The sequence below is a fragment of the Sphaeramia orbicularis genome, chromosome 16 (assembly GCF_902148855.1).
Source record: "Sphaeramia orbicularis chromosome 16, fSphaOr1.1, whole genome shotgun sequence".
In the NCBI taxonomy this organism is placed as follows: Eukaryota; Metazoa; Chordata; class Actinopteri; order Kurtiformes; family Apogonidae; genus Sphaeramia; species Sphaeramia orbicularis.
This window is the reverse complement of record NC_043972.1, coordinates 471,110-481,208: the sequence shown is the minus strand read 5'-3', so window position 1 is coordinate 481,208 and position 10,099 is coordinate 471,110. Positions and strand designations below refer to the sequence as shown.

The 10,099-nt window shown below is 38.1% G+C and overlaps 1 long non-coding RNA gene across 1 annotated transcript; it reads right to left on the bottom strand.

The window, feature by feature from the left end:
- Positions 1 to 8,909: 8,909 nt before the first annotated feature.
- Positions 8,910 to 9,777, bottom strand: LOC115436082 (uncharacterized). The gene is made up of 2 exons (XR_003937772.1): positions 9,393 to 9,777; positions 8,910 to 9,073 (listed from the first exon to the last, which is right to left on the bottom strand). It is a non-coding gene; the product is annotated as an uncharacterized LOC115436082 (long non-coding RNA).
- Positions 9,778 to 10,099: the final 322 nt, after the last annotated feature.

Below are 10,099 nucleotides of genomic sequence, written 5' to 3'. Positions count from 1 at the left end.
CCATCCTCACTCTTCCTCCTCCGCCTCCTTCTCTCTTTTCATCCCCTCCTCCTCTTGCCTCCCTCTCCACTCTTTCATCCCCTCCTCCTCTCCTCCCTTCCTCCTCCTCTTCTTTTTCCATCCCCTCCTCCTCCTCTTCCTCCTCCTCTTCTCTTTTTCATCCCCTCCTCCTCCTCCTCTTCTTCTTCTTCGTGTCATCCCCTTCCCCCTCCTCCTCCTCCTCCCCCTCCCTCTTCTTGTACACTCTCCATGGACTTCCCGTCCTCTCCTCCTCACCTTTCATCTCGTTCTCCCCTCATCCTCTTCGTCCATACTACTTCCTCCTCTTTCCACTTTTACAGTTCTCATCCTGTATTTCAGATTGACATGGAACTGCAGTAGGATAATAAGAGCTCACTCATACTGTCTCTCGTTGACCTCTTGCGATAGCGTAGAAAAGCATATGATAAAAGATATTTTGAGATGAACAGAAAAAAATGACTACTGACTGATGATGGCACTTGAATTAAGGACGAAAATTAATGGTTGAAATCTAATTTTACAATTTCTTCTGTGGAACTTCATTTATGTTGGAAACTATTAACATAGATAAGCAAATCATCCCTACAAAATAATTTCTTTTAATGTCATTTGTGCACATTTGAATAGAATACAATAGTTTTTATTGTCATTATGCAGTTAAATTAGACGTGCTACTCCTGTCAGTGCAATAATATCAATAAAAAAACAATATGTCAGAAAAAAGAAAAGGCATGAATAAAATGACCAAACTAAAAGTAAATAGAAAAGTGAATAGAATATACAGTCTTACAAAAAGTAAAATAAATAAAACTGAAGTTGAATAAAACAAGAAAAAGACATAAATATGATAGTAAAAATAAAAAACATTCAATTTCTCAGAACCATGCAGATACACACACAACACACACACACACCTTCCAGTATTATGATATAGATAGGAATAATATTAATCTATCTGCAATTGAGTCCATAAAAATAGTGCATTTATGTTTGATAAATATTGGATAAATAATGGCATTGCTATTGTTACGCAGTTTATTATTATATTTATTATTATTATTATTATTATATATTATTATTATTATTATTATATAATAATAATAAAATAATAATATAATAATAAATAATAATTATATTATTATTATTATCTATTATTATTATATTATTATTATGTTATGCAGTTTGATTGGGTTCAGTGTGCACTGTCGTAGAGTTTTGTGTTTGTCTGTGTTTCTGTGTGTGTAATCCAGAGGGAGGATACCAGCAGGTCTTCAGAGTCCAGCTCCATCCAGGTTTTGGAGACAGGTGGTCTTATTTAAGGTTAAACTGAGCGTTCACTCACTTCCTTTATCCGTCCTATTGCACACAGCATTAGCATTCAGCAGCTGTTGAAGGCGCTCAGGGACCAACTCCAGATCTTCATCAGTACCGTGGTCAAGGGCGCTGACAGGAGAATTAACCTACGCAGACATGTGTTTGATGCTAAAAATCAGTACAGCGTGGAAAGACCAGGCGAACTCAACACAGAAAGGCCACGGTTCAACTGGAAATCGAACATGAGGACCTTCTGGGAAGGTGGAGCAGAAGTACTAACCACTGTACCGCTGCACCACCTCCACATCCAGTCATGTAGTTCAACTAAACCATGTGTAATGCATGACATGTTGGGTTGGGTTGGTGTTGTCCTCTGCCTTCCCTCAACATACTGACTGTTGTTCTTCCACAGCCAACATTCACCTCTGTACAACATGACACTTCTGCAACAACACAAACAATCTTCACAAAACTGATGACTGCACATATTCATCTGCAAATTAAACACAAGGCTGAGGATGAGGAAGAAGTCTGGGCTATAAAAGTAGAGCAGTTTTTACAAAACTAAATAAATAATAAAATGTACAATTGAAGGCAATGAAAGTGGGTTAAACTACAGTAATCATAGTGTGCAGTACATTCATACATTCTATAATGTGTGTGATTAATGCAGTAAAATCCATTTTCAGACCATGTAATACCATCTTAATCTGGTGTTTATTTGACATATAGTTTAGGCCAGTGTTTCTCAACGGGGACGGTACCACTCCATTAAGAGTAGGCACTGGGCCACAGCCGGTAGGCGTTTGGAAGGGGGGGGGGGGGGGGGGGCGCTGAGACAGAAATGAGGGGCGTTAGTCATAACATTGTATAAGTATCAGTATCAACAAGCATGTTATCTCAAAGGCAAATGTATGCTTTTTTTTTTGTGTGTGTGTGTGGGGGGGGGTTGAATGGCAGAAGTCTCATGATGACGTGAGTGGGCGTTTGTTCAAAAAAGGTTGAGAAACAACAGTCTGGGCCCAAAGTTTTTACAGTGACACAAATGCATAATGCTGTGTGTTATGGGATGCAGAAATGTGATTTTTTGCAAATATAATTCTTTAATTGTTGTTCAGTGCACCTCAGAAAAACATGGAAATGAATGTAAAAAAAAAAAAAAACCTGAAGCAGCAAAGTTGAGAAAAGTCCAAAACCTTTGGCCACAGCTGTGTATATGAGACTCAGCTTTACGGTCTTTCAATCAGTGATTTATAATACAACAAAATGTAGTTACCCAGGTCTCAGTTTTATAGCATAAGAAAGATAAGAGAATAAATAGAAAACAGAATATTAAAGGCAAGTAGGGCTGAATAAAAACTACCATAAATATGCAATAAATAAATAATCAAACTAAAAAACACAGAATCTACTTTTGCTGAAGGTTTAAAGTTGTAACTAAAACTCAGTCCACTTCATTTATTGAGTCTAAAACTGTGGAAACTGCAGCGCATTGAGCTAATGGCTGTATTTGAGTAGGTTTAAGTTATGAACTAAACAACAGCCAGTGCAGTCTGATGGTAGCAGTGTTACAGTCTGGGCACAACACTCCAAAAAACCTGCACTTTCTTTGTTTTACAGGAGAAAAAAACCAGTTGTGTCCATTTGAATGAGTCTGACGTACAGTAGAGGACTTTGTGTAAATGCTGTGAATCTATTAATGTTGGAGTTCGCTGGTGAAAGGAAACGCACACTGTGAAATGTAATCAGTTCAGCGTTTGCGGTGGTCTGGAGTGTGTTACTGACAGAACCTGTGTTGTGTGCCTTTGTGTGTTTCAGGTGGCGGTTGTAAAACAAAAAAGATGAAGACACACATGCTGAGATGGAGGATCCAGACGAATGGAGGAGCCCCAGTTCTCTTTATTTATTACCTTCACAATGTGTGTGTGTTTGTGTGGTGTGGTGTGTGAGTGAGTGTGTGTGTGCATGGGAAGACGAGAGCGTGTCGCCCATAGACATGGATGCATGTGTGCATTATGGACGGTATCTAAGAGTTCAGGCTATCATTTGCAGATTTTGTTTACTTTTTATAAGGTTCCAATAACTCCTATATCATTGTCACAGTATAAACAAAAAGGACTTTGCTATTGGTACATATTGTGTTTTGTGTTTGTAACTAGCCTCCTATTTAAGAATGTATATTTGTATGTACGATACTCATCTAGAAACTATATAATGGACGATTTTAATATTGCTTCATCTTCACACCACTATTCCTGCTCTTGCCAACACATAAACGGACAAACACACACAGGAAACGAACAAAAAATACAGTCAGTGAAAATTAAGTTTTCCATTTCTTTCTGAGCAGGTTTGACTCGAAACAGTTGAACCAAAACTAATAATAATAGCGACGGGAGGCTTTCGGAAGGTGTGACGCATCCCCTGGCGGCCATTTTGGAGGTCCTGTAACTCAGCAGAGTTAACGGAAAGTATTTCAGATGGAGGTTTCATCTATATTTTAGGAAATTAAAGGTACGTGTAGCTTTCGTGTTAATGCACAAGCTAATTGTAGTGTTTATTTGTGTCATCGTACTTCTGTTGGCATTAACAGATGTAGTTTAATCACAATAAAGCAGCTAGTTATTAAGACTTTAAGAGGTCAGTAGGAGGTTTTATGTTCGATACTTACTAATTTTATATTCTTTTTGTTATAGATGAGCATTATTTAAGAAAAACAAAGCATTTTTCTTTGCCACCTGGGTCTTATTTTTGTAGTTTTCAGTCTTCTAACTTAACTGTAGAGGTTTTAGCGACTGCAATCAGCATTTTCACCAAAGAACAGCTTCACCAGTCCAAGGTTTGACACCAATGAAACTGTGAAACATGAAGGTTTAATGTTCTGACAGGCTGCAGTAATGTGTTTTATACATGGTGTTATCTCAGTGCAGTCTGGTACAGAAGATATTATAGTCATGGAAAAAATGATTAGACCACCCTTGTTTTCTTCAGTTTCTTGTTCATTTTACTGCCTGGTCCAACTGAAGGTCCATCTGTTTGGACAAATAGAATGAGAACAACACAAACAGCTCACAGTAGTTGAATTTCACAGCTCATATCTATGCATTGAACATGTTTTCTGGAAAAAAACCCAAATCCCTTCAGTTCTTATGTCATTGTTCTGACAAAAACAGTGCTTTTATTTCATTCCATGTTTTCTTTTCTGTCTGTTTTAGTCACATGACACACAGGAGTTAGGACTGGACTGCAGAACCATAGTTTTTGAGGACTTTGGATGGTCTAATAATTTTTTCCGCGACTGTATTTGTTTGTTTGTGTAGTGAATGGCGGCCATGTTGGATTCCTATATCCATTGCTTATGAAGTATGACGGCCATTTTAATGCTTTCTATCTGCTGAAACCCAAAATACGTGTAATAGCTACATGTATAAAGATCTTAATTTTTCAGACTGATCTCAATAAATGGCGCTGTATGTCACGCCAGTTCTTAGGCCGTTTGGCGTGCTATACCGACCTTTTGTGTGTTATTCAACACCATTTGATCAGGTGTCAATTTAGGCCAAGATCTCCGGCCCATAATCCTAGTATGTGACGCATCGATTCAGGTTGGACAGGAGGCTAATAACGGCGTGAACACACACATGAAAGCTTATCATGCGTACAGAGAACACATCAATTAAATATGGTGTGTATATTTACGCAAGTCATGATATCACATTGTAACTTTCTGTTATTTTCAGTTGGAGCTAGCTGTCCTGATATCTAACGGACAGATAACTAATGGATGGATATCTAATGGACTGATATCTTGACAATAAAACTTACCACATCGTTTCAGCTCTTTTACAGTTTTATAAAAGTGAAAATAAACAAAAAATAGAACAGTTGTGGCCAGAAGCTTTGGCAGTGACACAAGTTGACTGTTCGCATAAATTGTGCTTTATTTACCAAGTGTGTACCTCTGAGAAAAGGTAGGAAAACTTGCAAAAGCGACAATTATGTAACTGCTAAAAGCTTTTGCCAACAACTGTATATTTTCTTTGTAAATCATACAGTATTGTGGAAAATACCCTGATTTTAGCCCCACTGCTGCCTTTTTGTCCAGATTGTGTCTGTTAGCTGTTTTAAGTTAATCATTTTACAAATCTGAAGCTTCCATTCCAAATATTACGCCTTCAGTGGCAGCTCACTGCTCCTAACATGCTAAGTGCTAATGCTAATGCTAGGTGCTATGAGTATTATGGGTGAAATCCAGTCTGAATTCCCTCCAGTGATAATAAAGTGAGTTAACCTTTAAGCTGAGAATATACTTTGGTTTCAGTAGATGGAAGGATCTTAATAAACACTTTAATGCTGTATCACTTTCACCTTTAAGAATACTTTTGTGTAGACCAGCTTTAAATAATTGCACTGCTATCGACAATATAGAATAAAGATGTTAGACATGATGTTGCACTAAAGTAAAGTGTTGTCACAGCCCATGAAAGATGAGGAATGATGTCAAACTACCAAAGTAAGACCCACTTGTGTTCTGTAACGGACCTCCATAATGACGTCGGTGTTACATCTAAAAGCCTCCCCCTCTGCAGATGTTGACGGTGCACACATAACATACAACAGGGACCGTATACGAATACAGACGCAATACCGTGTGTGATAGATAGCTGCATGTGTGTGTGTGAGTGTGTATCAAACATGGGCAATAGCTTAGCACTGGTGCTTCCATTCACTTCTAGGAGCTAATGTACAAACGGTCGGAACAGCGAGGCAATAGGCTGTGCAGACTACTGGAGAGCTGGCCTGTGACAATCCTCCCTTTCACTTACTTGATCTGCTACGCTGGAAGATCTGCAATATTTCATCACAAATAGGTCACTTGTGCTCCTTTTTTTTTTTTTTTTTTTCCGGTTTCCGGGGTCAAATATTAAGATGGAGCTTTTCTTATTTGATAAATTAATGCATGGATGAGTTGCAGTGTGTGTTAGTGTGTTTAGTGTGTGTGCAGTATGTGGAGTGTAGGTGGTGAATAACTCAGAGTCCCTCTACCGCCCCCCCCCCCCCCCTCCCCATATGTGTGCCCCTCAACATCCTACATGTCCTAAACGTGTTGGAATTCCTTCCAACACCGCGACTATGAAAGTCGGCTGAATAACGTGGAGTCATCTGCAAAGATGTTTATACTGTTTTTTGGACTTTCTTTTCATGTTTTGTGTGAAAATATTTGAATATTACAGCTTAGAAGTATGGTGATCATTGTGAAGTTAATATCAATACAATGGCTTCCTCTTTATCAATCAGTTTGGAATTGACTGAAACAATAATAAAGGCCCTGCGCTGTTAATTAAAGACACACGGCTGCATATGCGAGGTCATGATAATAAGAACTGTGGACACTTACCACGGCGCTCGATGGCCTCTTACACTGACTTATACACGTACACACACATTCATGTTCATATTATAGATGTCTTGCCTGCAAGGATACGTTTCCTCCACTTGTCCTGTCAGCTACGATACCGCTAGCACCTGCAGCCCCTTTCACGGCCACTCAATTTGGATCTGTTTGGCAAAATGAAAGCTTCCGATTCAGATTTTTTTTTACTAGCGCTCACTAGGGCTGTGTATTAGAGAATCTGGCGATACCATACAAATCACAATACTAAGATCATGATACGATATATCGCGATATGTCATGATACTGTTAACAAGGTAATTTTTTTTGTTTTTTGTGTCATTTTTAAAAACATTATTTCCTGTAAAAATTGAATTACAACAGAAATATGCACAACTACTAAACCCATTTTATTGATCAGAACTGCTATATCACAAAATGTTCCTCTGTAAAAACGTCAAACTTCAATCATGTTTTACAGACGTTACAGTTTCAGATCCTGCTCAAATGTTCACATTCTATTAGTGAACAGAATGCGTAGTGTTCAGTCCCTGAATCGTAACATTATCTTTGTGCAATCCCAGCAGAGGAACTAACATCTGCTTCTTTCAGACAGTAAAACCTGCTTTTAGGATGACTGAAATGCTGTTATTTAACAAAACACTGTTAGATAATATTTAATAAAATATAAACAAAAAAACAAATGAACACTCGCCATGTCTGCATTTGAATAAATACCTAAAAATATCGATACAGTCATTTTTAATATCGATACAGTATCATGAAATTAAATATTACGATATATTGTGGAAGGATATTTCCTTACAGCCCTCGCGCTCACTGTTAAAACTAGACCAGACGCCCCGCCCCTCCATTCTGTCCACAGAGCGATGGTTCATCAAAGCTACTACAGTGGAATACAGCCGCAGAAAAAATGATTAGCCCACCATGTTTTCTTCAGTTTCTGGTTCATTTTACTGCCTGGTCCAACTAAAGGTCCATCTGTTTGGACAAATGTAATGAGAACAACACAAACAGCTCATAGTAGTTGAATTTCACAGCTCATATCTATGCATTGAACATGTTTTCTGGATAAAAACCCAAATCCCTTCAGTTCTTATGTCATTGTTCTGACAAAAACAGTGCTTTTATTCATTCCATGTTTTCTTTTCTGTGTGTTTTAGTCACATGACACACACAGCAGTTAGGACTGGACTGCAGAACCATAGTTTCTGAGGACTTTTGATGGTCTGATCATTTTTTCTGCGACTGTATAGGGGCTGGAACCCATTGAGCTTTTTCTGTGCAAATATGTTCCTGAAGCCTAGCCACATGTTTACCTGTAGATGATTAAAATGTAGGTTTGCCAAAGGACGTTTTTCAGCCATTTGTCCAGATTTAGGAACACTTTCATCGTTACTAATTACATGTGACATCCCAACCTGGCTTTAGAATGAGGGTTATACTGTATTTCTACCTTCAGGTGGGTAGAAAATGGGTTTTAAACTGTGCTTATGCATTTTTCAAGGAAATTAGGAAGGAAAAACTCCTGAACATGTCGATTAGGTTGGTTCTATAACCTAATATGGCTGCTTGGTTCCAATGAAAACACCTAGGAAATAATTTACAACAGGTGATTGAAGTCCTGCATCACATCCCATTGTACATTGATCCTGTATTACATGGCTGTTTACTAAAGAAACAATCATTTGGGAAAAGATAGCATTTAACAGCTAAACTGATTATATTGCGAACGCTAACTTTAGAAATAGTCACATTTGCATTTATTTGTTTGCATTTGGGGCACAAGTACAATAAAATGCAATGACATTGGGTTTTTATGGCTCTTTCTCCCCCCACCTCAAAATGTAGAAATAATGCAATAAAAACAATACCTATGAATAATTACCACTAACATCCATAACTGTAATGATAAATAAATGGGAAAGCAGGACTAGTGACGTTCATGAAACCATTAGCTTCATTAGATTTTACAGTTTGGAGAAGAGAAATAGAGAAATATCACATCATAGAATGGCATCATCAACCAATCAGTATCAAGTATTGAACAAAACTATAGAAAACAGAATTATATTTTCTAAACAAATTGATAAAATTCATTAAGCTAGTCATCAATGATTTTGCTAAAAGTAGAAAAATGTGGATTTGGATGTTTTTTTTTCCTCCAGACTAACATAAATAATGAATAATCACAATATTTTGGAGTATATTTTTGCACAGAACAAAGTTGATAGATTTTGTGCCCCATCTTCCCTGTTTAGCATCATCTATAACCTTTTTTTTGTGTTTTCAGAGATAGGAAACACAAATAAATGAAGATTTTACCTCATGTGTGGGAGCCAATAATGTAAGAACAGCTGATAATGTAATAAAAGTCCTGAACCAATGACGTTATAACTTATTGGCTGGTTATTACGTTATTGGCCCGGTAAAAAAAAAATCTTTGCAAATGTAATAACTGAGCCAATAACGTAGTAAGTTGTAAGGTTATTGGCTGAAAGCTATTACGTTATCGGTTAAGGACTTTTATTACGTTATTGGCCAGATATTACGTTATTGGCCTGTTACGTTTTAAAAATGTCAAATTTATTATGTTATCGGCCGTTATTACGTTATCGGTTGTTATCATATTATTGGCTTCTACAACATGGGCAATACTGCTTCAAATATATGACGCAGCTCCACTGATGCAAACGAAATAATTACCAAACTAAACTCCCCCTGATAGCGTTAAAAAAAAAAAAAAAAAAAAAAAGAGAAGAAAGCACTTTAAAGAAGAATCCGTTTCGCCCTACATTCCAGCCTGTACGGTCACTGATGCACTTGCTTTGCCCTTAATCGAAATAAAAATAAATAAATAAATAAATAACTGATGTTCCTGCGCTTTGCCTGAGGTGCAGAAACAAACAGCCTACCTTGTAAATTAACCTTCACCGCAGACTTGAGGCGAGCTCGCAGAAAAACGCTGTACTTGAAGTTATCTGGCGGCTTTTCAGTGTCATCCGCGGGCTGCGATTGTGCGACAGAGAAAAGGGAGGAGAGGCGGCGGGTAATGCCGGTAAAGCGGCGTGACAGAAGAGGGTTAATACCATCGAGCTGTGCGCAGATTGCCCGGCCTCGTGTGGCTTTAAGGGATTGCAGGCAGTATTAGCGGCTGAATAATTATTTTTGGTATGTTTTCTCTTTGTGCGCACTTCCTGTGTGGCACACACGGGTTCTTCTTTTTAGCGCCGTGCGGTCTTTATCAGCCCGCGGTCTCGGACGGAAACATACATATTTTTGAGTGGTGTGTGGGCAGAGTCCCTGAAGGCGCTCTTGCTCAAACTTGAATGTTCTTCATAGATCTGAAAT